This window comes from Nicotiana sylvestris, chromosome 3 (assembly GCF_000393655.2).
Source record: "Nicotiana sylvestris chromosome 3, ASM39365v2, whole genome shotgun sequence".
NCBI lineage: Eukaryota > Viridiplantae > Streptophyta > Magnoliopsida > Solanales > Solanaceae > Nicotiana > Nicotiana sylvestris.
This window is the reverse complement of record NC_091059.1, coordinates 210800029-210810408: the sequence shown is the minus strand read 5'-3', so window position 1 is coordinate 210810408 and position 10380 is coordinate 210800029. Positions and strand designations below refer to the sequence as shown.

Below are 10380 nucleotides of genomic sequence, written 5' to 3'. Positions count from 1 at the left end.
AGTAAACTAAAAGTACGAGAAATGTAACGAAATATCAAAATTATATACAGACTAAAGATGAAAAATCAAGAAAGCATAAAAAATGCCAAATATATACAATCATCCGAATGAATCCATCAAAAGTAGGGCCTACCCCCTCAAATGAAAGATGGCATTGTCCCCAATGCCAACTAAACTAAATAAAGCACCAAAAAGAGAAAGGGAAAAAGGATATAGAAACTCCCTATGGCCCGTCTGCCTGCATGGGCTCCTGAGTGGCCCCTGGGTCCTCATTGTGCTTGGGAACCTCAGAGTAGTTGCATGTGGCCTTCTGCTGTGCTGCTGGGACCTGGTCCTGGATAGGCTCCTGAGGTGCATCATGTGGCTAACTGGATGAGGCCTCCGGTGGGTCTGCCAACTGGATGACTACATCGTTCGCTGTGGGAATCATCCTCTTTCTCTTTAGAGGCCTCTATGACTGCTCTGGCTGGGGATGAGCTGCTGGAATAGGATCGTCGAGCAATAAGTCCAAAGGCAGCTGGTCTGCCTTCCACTGGTCAACATCAACCCTCAACGCCTTTACGGACTCCTTGGAAGCCTGCGTCTTCCTCAATTTCTTGTGCTCCCTAGCAAGCTCCTTGAGAGACTGGCTGTGTGAAGCAACTGGATATGTGAGCACCTTCTGAGTGTCGAGGATTTTCTTCTAGTTGTCTGGTATCTCCTTGACAGCATCCTCTATCGACTGGGGAACCTGCGAGGCTGGAGGTGCCGACTGATCCTCTACCGTGGTAGTAAGTGTAGACAATTAGGAGGACGCACTCTGCATCCAGTTGTTGATACTAAGAAGTGCCTGGCTTAGTCGGTGGGCAGTAATAAGATGTTCATGGGAGGATGGAATCTCTGGGTCCGCTGAGGTGGATGGACCAGGAGGGATAACAGTGGAAGTAGAGGCAGGCTCAGTAGGAGTCACTACCACAACTGGCTCTTTAGACTGGCCAGTTGGAGCAGTAACTGTACCCTTGAAACTCTTGCTCTTAGGGTAAGCATCCCCCTACATGCTGTGCCAGGAAAAAGGGGCCTTTGCTTTGACTTTGATGTCGAAGGGCCTCTTTTCCACTTTTAGATCCCGGAAGTACATAGTGAGAAACTAGGGAACATGTAGTTTCTGTCATGCTCAACACCCACTAGTAATAATTCTTGATATCACATTCCCCACATTTATTGGGTACCCCACCATGATCGACGCCACCAAAACTACCCGATGAAGAGGTAGGAAGTTGTCATGTGTCGTGGGGTCCAACCTGCTGCATACAAATGTCTCTCACCCTTGTGCCTTGAAATTCAGACTATGTCTCAGAATCTTGACGCCCGCAATCAACCAATCAGGGGTGATACCCGAGATTGCCAAGTATTGTGCTAGCCAGGGATGGACCTCCTTGCTCATTTCCATCTTTTCCATGTATAGGGTCTCATCCTCCTTATTGAAGCCAAGTAATCATTTATTGTCTTCCCGTCAAACAACACTTTCAGGTTTCGAACCTTGGAGCCCTTTTTGATGTGGGCAACGTTGGTGTAGAATTCTGTGACCAAGTGTTCGTTGGCATTCACACACTCATCCAAAAAATGTTCCCAGCCTACTCTCGCCCTAAACTGCCTCCTCACATTGGGTTTGTGAGGTAGCAAGTCTCTATCTACAAAACTCCTCTCCGGGATCAACTTCCTCACCAGCCACCATTCCCGAAATTTATGATATGCTACCTCACTAACAAATCGGTCCTGCCACACCTTCGGCTTCCTAGTTCTAGCAATACCTCCCACCTATGGTTCACCTCCTTCTCCTACTTCTTGTTCTCCTCCTACTTCCTCATCGTCTCCTACTGCACCCTCTCTAGATAAAGAAGCTGTGGGAGAGGTGGAGTATTCATCTCCACTACCTGCTGTTGAGCCCTCAGACGACCCAGAAGATATATTCACTGACGCTTGGGCAGTGGGGGATGCTGGAGGTATGTCTCTTAGTCTGTTCCACTCTGGCCAGTTAGGGATGTATTCTGGCACGGAGTTTGAAGAGATCTCCTGGGAGGGTTCGTACTCACTCCCCTATATGTCAATGGCTCTATCAGCTACTTTAATCATCTTTCTCATGTTTTTGATGTTTTTCCTGGCTTGGGGAGTGAGTTTAATCATTTCTGTTTCCCTTTCCGGGAGGATTCTCCTCTGTCTGGTTGTTTAGAACCTTTACCTTGTTGTTTCACCATTATCTGCAAACACCATCCAATAAACTTGTTAGTATCAATAGAAGCAATTAAGAATAGAGTTGCAGGACAGGAAGGAAAAGTTGTAGACATGTTGCAGAAGTCACCTAGTGCGGATCGCACAAAATGGTTTGCGACCGCACAGGGGCCAATACGGACTGCACAAAATGGCCATGCGGTCTGCATCGAGGTAGGGTTCAGACTACCCACTCTCTGTATCCAGGCAGTGCGGCTGCACAAGGGGCAATGCAGTCTGCACAAATATAGTGCGGCCGCATTCCTTGAGGTTCAGCTTTTAGAACAATAAGCAGTGTAGTCCGCACAAAATGGTACTGCGGACCACACAGGGGCACCGCGGGCCGCACAAAAACGACAGCGGTCTGCACTGAGTGCCCAGCTGTGGCACTAAATTAGGGTTCATGGATTTTTGATTTTAAGCTTAATTAACACCCAAGTCCTGTCCCTAAGAGTTTGCCCAGCATATGTAACTAACTATGTCTATATTAATCCAAAGATTAACTACCTTAATCTATTCTACAAAAGAAAATACGGGAAGAAGAGAAAGGAAAGCAAGAAAAACACAAATTAAAAGAAATTAACTAAAGAGAACAAGTAAAAGGAAAGTAATGGTACCAGATATGAGATGAAATGAAGAATAACGATTCCAAAAAATTAGTTACAAGCAAGGGAAGTGATGAACATTGTCTTAAAGCTTTTGAGATCCAAAGGTTCGAAAAGGGTAAAAGGAGGGCCCCAGGACCTATTTATAGAAAAGGACCTGGGGCCCAATCTTACCAACCAGTGCGGACCGCACAAAATGGACCGCGGTCCGCACTGCACAACTATTTTCAAGCTTGAGGAGGCAACATACTGCAGTCCACACAAAATGGACTGCGGTCGCAATGGTCCATCGCGGACCGTACAAAATGTAGTGCGGCCGCAGTGGCAAACTTCAGAGAGGTCTACATTTCACCCTCACCAGTGCGGTCCACACTAAATGTAGTGCGGCCGCATTAGCAACTTCAGAGACCTGGCACTTTTTTCTACTAAGTCCTGCACTGCATCAACACAACCCTGTAACATCTCATAACCATTTAGCCCAAAAATCAATCCTATACTACAAAGAAAATCAAAAAAAACAAGAAGCAAAACACATGGGTTGCCTCCTAAGAAGCGTCTGATTTAGCGTCGCGGCATGATGCAGGTTACCATCACATCATTTGAAATGAAGAAGTGCCACCATGTGGCTGTCATCAATTTTTCCAAGATAATGCTTGACCCAGTGCCCATTAACTCTGAAGACCTCTCCATTTTTGTTTTTCAAATCAAAAGCACCAAAAGGGGTCACCAACACTACTTCAAACGGTCCACTCCATTTTGATTTAAGCTTTCCTGGAAATAGATGTAACCGAGAATTAAACAAGAGAACCAATCACCTACTTTAAACTCCTTTCCACGAGCATATTTATCATGAAGGTACTTCATCTTGTCCTTGTACAAGGACGAACTGGAGTAGGCATGGAATCAGAATTCATCAAGTTCATTAAGCTGCTCCACACGAAGATTGGCTGCAACATCCCACTCAAGATTTAGCTTCCTCAAAGCCCACATGGCCTTGTGCTCTAACTCAACCGGTATATGGCAAGATTTCCCAAACACCAACCGATACAGAGACATACCAATCAGAGTCTTTTAAGCAGTCCTATAAGCCCAAAGATTGTCATCCAACTTCTTCGACCAATCGGTCCTATTTGCATTGACCGTCTTTGATAATATGCTTTTGATTTACCTGTTGGAGACTTCCATTTGACCACTTGCTTGAGGATGATGGGGGTAGAAACTTTGTTATTGACACCATACTTTGAAAGCAAAGTGTCGAAAGCTCTATTTCAAAAATGAAACCCCCCATCACTTATGATTGCACGAGGAGTACCAAACCTTGTAAAAATGTTCTTCTTGAGAAATGCAACAACACTCCGGGCCTCATTGAGAAACATAATCAACCTCAAGAATTGTATTGAGAGGCATCTCATCTTTCTTCGAAATTCCACCCGCTCTTTGGCATTCGTCGCATCTCTTCACAAAATCACCCGCATCTTTGAACAAAGTTGCCAATAAAACCCATAACTAAGAACTTTAGAAGCCATCCTTGCCCCTCCATGATGGCCACTATAGGGAGAGGAATGACAAGCCTCCAAGATACTCAATTGCTCTTCCTCCGGGACACACCTTCGGATCACACCATCCATGCAAATCTTGAACAAGTATGGCTCATCCCAATAGAAATCCAAACTATCCCGCTTGAGCTTCTTCCTTTGGTTAGAAGAGAGCTCACACAGGATTATACCAGTCACAAGGAAATTAGCAATATCGGCAAACCATGGCATTCATTGACACCGAAAGGAGTTATTCGTCGGGAAATGAATCATTGATCTCTAGGCCATCACAAGGCCTCCCCTCCTCCGCCAAGCGGGACAAGTGGTCCGCCACTTGGTTATCACTACCTTTCCGGTCCACAATCTCGACCGGAGTACGTTATGTCCCATCACCTACAAAAAGATCAGTTACGGAAGTACTGCGCTTCTCAGGGCCCTCTACGTCAGAGTGACCCCGCCGGGACGATCCAGTCACCCGGAGTTCAAGTTCGATCCATTAGGTTCTTTTTTTTCAGAAAAGAAATGAGAGACAAGAAAACATTTTTGATTCCGATTAAAAGGAACAGTATCAAATAGAGCAAGATCCAATTTCGAGTCATTTCTTGGTGAACATGATCTGCCATAATCTCTTTGATCCCTTCATTTATGTGCCAGAATAAAGATAGATTTGGTAGGAAAGTGGAAGAGACCTTTTTGTATATAATAATCAAAGGGAGTGGGAAAGCTGCAGTAATTCTTTGGAAAAGCCCAGTTCTCTTTGTCTTCGAGCTTTCATTCCTCAATCCACCGATTCCTTCCTTCATATACCTCCCCACCAATAGATAGAGACAAATAGGAATAACCGAACCACGTCTACAAAATGCCAGTACCATGCAGCTGCTTCAAAGCCAACGTGATGCTCCTTGGTCAGATGACCAAGATATTGGCGAATACCACATATGATCGAGAAAATAGTACCTATAATCACATGAAAACCATGAAAGCCAGTTGCTAAGAAAAAGGTAGAACCATAAATACTATCCGAAATAGTGAAGGGTGCTTGATAATATTCCATTCCTTGAAAGCCTGTGAATACTAGAGCCAGTGAAACGGTAGCTACTAAAGCGTAAACTGCTCGTTTTTCCTTCCCCGCGAGTATAGCATGATGAGCCCAAGTTACGGCAGCTCCGGATGAAAGGGGAATAAGGGTATTAAGAAAAGGGATTTCCCAAGGATCTAAAACCGCAATCCCTTTTGGGGGCCAAATACCTCCGATCTCTACCGTAGGTGCCAAAGAAGAATGAGAAGAAGCCCGAAAAAAGCAAAAAAGAACATAACCTCCGATACGATAAACAGAATAAAACCCTATCAAGGTATTAATTGTACGACTTTGGTATGATGTCCTTCGAATGTTGATTCACGTAGAACATTGCACCACCATACAAACATGGTATATAGGATAAATATGAGGCCCAAACTGAGAAGTGTTGCACCCCCTTGAAATGAGTGAATATACATCACACCTCCTACGGTTGTTGCCAAAGCTCTGAGTGAACCCGAAATAGGCCATGGACTTGGATCTACCAAATGATAAGAATACCTCTGAGATTCAATCATAAACCACTTTGCGTCAGTTCTATGTAAACCCCCCTTCACCCCCACCCCCTAAAGTTGTAGAGTAAAGAAGGGCTCTTTGGGGTCTAATTTTCTTTCTATCTGACAGGACAAACAAAGAAAGAGGAAGGGATGGTTCTTTCATTCCATTGATAGAAGTCTAACTAGAAAAAGACACTCTCTATTACTTTGAGAAGAGAATCGTTGGTTTGACCAACGAACTACGTGGGAAAATAGACTTTCTTTCTTTGATTTGAAGCAAGATTTTTTGAAAGTAACAATTCCATTCAGTTCGCTTTCGGAAAACTTGCTGGTCGTGGATTAGTTCATTCTGCACTGCCAGCGACCTCAACTCAAAGGCGCAGGTTGATCTCTCTGGTTGAGGCTGCATTCATTTATTCATATTCAACTTGACACGTGGGAAGGGCTTACTCTACCAGTGGCTCGGCTTGGTTTCGCTCCCTTCCCGCACTATTCCTCCCCACTAAAAAGAGCGATTGAGAATTTCGAGAACCTTTTCGAACGTTTGTCTTCGCGGGGCGATTGGAAAAGAAAGTAGTATTTAATTCTTTTACTGCCTTCCATTCCACTATTCTGATCGAATTAATTGCTCCTCCGAACGACCAAGTCATAATGAGATTAAAAACCGATGCTTCCTTGGCCGTGTGGAACATGGATTAGCATTATGCCATTCCTACAAGTGATGACCCACCCAGGATTGCTATGTACGGACATAGAGATCAAATATAATATGTTTCTTTCCATTCCTCGTGAGCCACGTATTTCTCCGAAATAAGAGATTAAAGTCATTTTCCTCCTTTTTCCCAAGAAGTCGACGATGTTACACCATTGGGATACTTCGAATAAACTTGAGTACATATAGGATACACCAGTGCTAAAACCTTTTCTCAAGATATCTTCCAAACTGTTGGGGTCATTGCTTCAGATCTTGTTCTCCTGGTGTGAAACCAGTTGGTTCCGTAGTTTTATAATTCTACTGATCCCAAGTACTCCATCTCTATCATTGCATATAGGAATATAGAAAGTAAAGAGGAAAAGACATGACCAGAAGAATTGTGTGAAAAAATTGAATTTATCCAGTTGAGGCATTCTTGATTGATTAAAACAAATTCCCTTAATACAGCTTAACTCCATCAAGCCTGTACGAGTAGTGAAGAAGTATATATCACTTTGGTTGGTTGTTGACCAACGGAAAGCATGGGAGAAAAAAAGATGGACGAAGACAACAAAAAGGGACACTTCCCTATACTAAGTGACACCAAAGTACTCTTTAAGCGGATTTGAAAGCATCAGATTGAATCAGACAGAAGGTGCACCCCTCACCTAGTCTCCCCCATTCCGAAAATAGCAGAGAAAGTCATGATAGACGGGGTTTCGCCCTTGCTGTTGTAGTTGAAGTAGCATTCTCCGAAGAAATTCTTCGAGTACTGTCTTCATTACAGGATCGCGGGGATGCGGATCTGTCAGACCGGCTCTATCTAACTGCAGAATTATATACTCTAGGATTTCTGGCCTTAAGCCTTGTTCCCTAAAAGGGGATTCACGTAAAATCGGAAGAAATTCGCTGTCTGGTTCATTGAGAAAGAGATTAAAAAGTAGATCCTGAAGATTCGCTTTTAACTCTAAAACTTTGATATCGAACAGCTCATTATTTAACGCTGATAGAAATTCAATCGGAGTTTGGGTTTCATTTAAAAAGCTTCTCACTAACTCTTTGTATCCCCCAGCGTTAAGTTGAGGAGGTAATTGGTCGATTAGGCATGCTTCTAAGAGACGGATTCGAGCATAGAGGTCTATCTCCAGATCCTCAAGCTCTGGGAATTGACGACCCCAAAGAAAATGAGAATTGGAGAGAATGGGGGGGGGCACCGGATTATCCTACCTAACTGATAGTGAATTTGTATGGGATGACCCTATAATTATAGTAGTAGTAGAACTGGACGAATCCGTTTCTCCACTTGAGGAAGGGGAGTCAAAAAAATGCAAAAAAAGCAAAATGTCTATATGATCATGACCCTTTCTTAATAAGTAAGAAATTAGTAGCAGATAGAGTATCCGTATTAAAATATGTATTAAAAATCTTACTACTCGAGATAGTAAATAAGAAAGTTTCATCCAAAAAAGCATTTGACCTAAAGTTAAAGTGCCATATCTTCCAAAACTTCCCTTCTATATAGATCGTCATGGCATAAACTAATTTCTTCGCTTCGATTCCGCCCCTAAAGCCTGGTTAAGGAAAGCTCAGGTTAAGAAATCTCTTAGCCGTTAATTAATTTAAAAAAAATGAAAGACTTTTTTCCTATCTTGTAAAGAGTAACGGAGGTGTGTGAAGGTAGGCTCAAGCTAAGATTCTGCTCGTGAGCATAATGGTATAAGCCTGCCTAACTGTGAGACTGAAAACAAAGATGAAAGTCGGCCATAGTGATCCGGGAGTCCCGTGTGGAAGGGCTCTCGCTCAACGGATCAAAGGTACGCCGGGGATAATAGGCTGATGACTCCCAAGAGCTCTTATCGACGGAGTTGTTTGGCACCTCAATGTCGACTTATCACATCCTGGGGTTGAAGAAGGTCCCAAGGGTTTGGTTGTTCGCCGATTCAAGTGGTACGTGAGTTGGGTTTAGAACGTCGTAAGACAGTTCGGTTCCTATCTACTGTTGGTGTTAAAGGGAGAACTGCGAGGAGCTAACCCTAGTACGAGAGGACTAGGTTGGGCTAACCTATGGTATACCAATTGGTATGCCAATAGCAGCGCCTGGCAGCTAAGTTGGTTTGGAAAAACTGCTGCACCGTGGGAAATCCTTCTCTATACAAGTTCTCGGACGATGTTTTTGAACAAAACTTCGATAGGCAAGAGGTGTAAGCACCGCGAGGTGTAAAGCGATCTCATACTACACGAAACAACTTTCACTTTCCATAACAAAAATGAAAGAAAGTCAACCTATTCCTGAAATTGCGGTCAGTCTCGCTATCTCTCTAGTTGCCGCCCCCTACTTGCTCATACGCAATTACTACCACAAGAAAGTCGCCCATATCTCTAAAAGAGCTTATTCACTCCATGACTTTCTTATGTTATGGGGTCTCGAAGACTAAATTTAGATGCCAACCCTAGTCAGCAAGCTGAAAAACTTTCTCAAGAATATGGAGAGCGGGGACTCTTTAACCTGGCAAAATATAGATAAAGAAATGAAAAAATGGGGGGGGGGGTCGGGGTCTATACTGATTTTTTTTTCTTAGATAGAATGAATGGAAAAGGGGTGCTTGTGTTGTGGTTTTCGTAGTTGCAAGAATTTGTTTTTCAAGAAAAGGTCCCCTTCTTCAATATCATGATTGGGTCGACCAGGCCAGATCATGAGTGAATAGAAAAAAATGTACATAGATGTTCCAGCTGAAATACATGGAATAATTCTACCACTTCTACTAGGAGTAGACTTTTTAGTGCTAGCTAAACGTAAAGTAACGGCTTTTGTGCAATGTCAAAAGGGTCCTGATGTAGTGGGATCGTTTGGATTGTTACAACCTCTAGTAGATGGTTTGAAATTGATTCTAAAAGAACCTATTTCACCAAGTAGTGCTAATTTCTCCCTTTTTAGAATGGCTCCAGTGGCTACATTTATGTTAAGTCTGGTCGCTCGGGCCGTTGTACCTTTTGATTATGGTATGGTATTGTCAGATCCGAACATAGGGCTACTTTATTTGTTTGCCATATCTTCGCTAGGTGTTTATGGAATTATTATAGCAGGTTGGTCTAGTAATTAGGGGGCGGCCGTTCGGTCGCCTATGATACTAGGACCAATAGGTTCAAAATGGGTTTGTGCCGCAGGTGTTGAACGATCTACTCTACACAGGTGTGGGCTTACAGGGCTAGGGCTCATAAACCCTTTCTTTCATTTATCAATAGGGCCCTGCCCTGATCGGTCACTTTTCTGGGCCGGGATCGATAAGTGGAAGTCATAAAAAAGAAATCTTTCTCTTCGCACCTCAGATCAAGAGGAAGGGTTGCTTGTCAAGCTGGCCTATATATAATAATAAGAAATTTCTTTCTATTTTATATTATTATATAATTATAAGAAAAATGAAAAGATTCGCTTTGTTTTAACCGGCTCCTTCTTCTTTGTCAATGCTACTAAGGACCTATAGGTTTGCCTACTTTACTTATTAAAGATAATGAGAATGAGTTATTCAAACAAAAAGGAAAAGGCCCTACTTAGTTGACTGACAATGACAAAGGCTTGCGAAACTAAGTAGGGCCTGAGGCCCCTTGCGAATCCATAAATCTGAGGAGCATGCCGCAACAAAAGGATGGTCTCCTATGCATTTCATTTTTTCCTTAAGGGAAAAAAAAGTACTGTCACACCTCCTTTTTACATACCCGATAGGGC

The 10380-nt window shown here is 43.2% G+C and overlaps 1 pseudogene; it reads right to left on the bottom strand.

Annotated features, from left to right (window-relative positions):
- Nucleotides 1-5182: 5182 nt before the first annotated feature.
- LOC138886964 (cytochrome c oxidase subunit 3-like) lies at nt 5183-7090 on the bottom strand (annotated as a pseudogene).
- Between the last annotated feature and the right edge of the window lie 3290 nt (nt 7091-10380).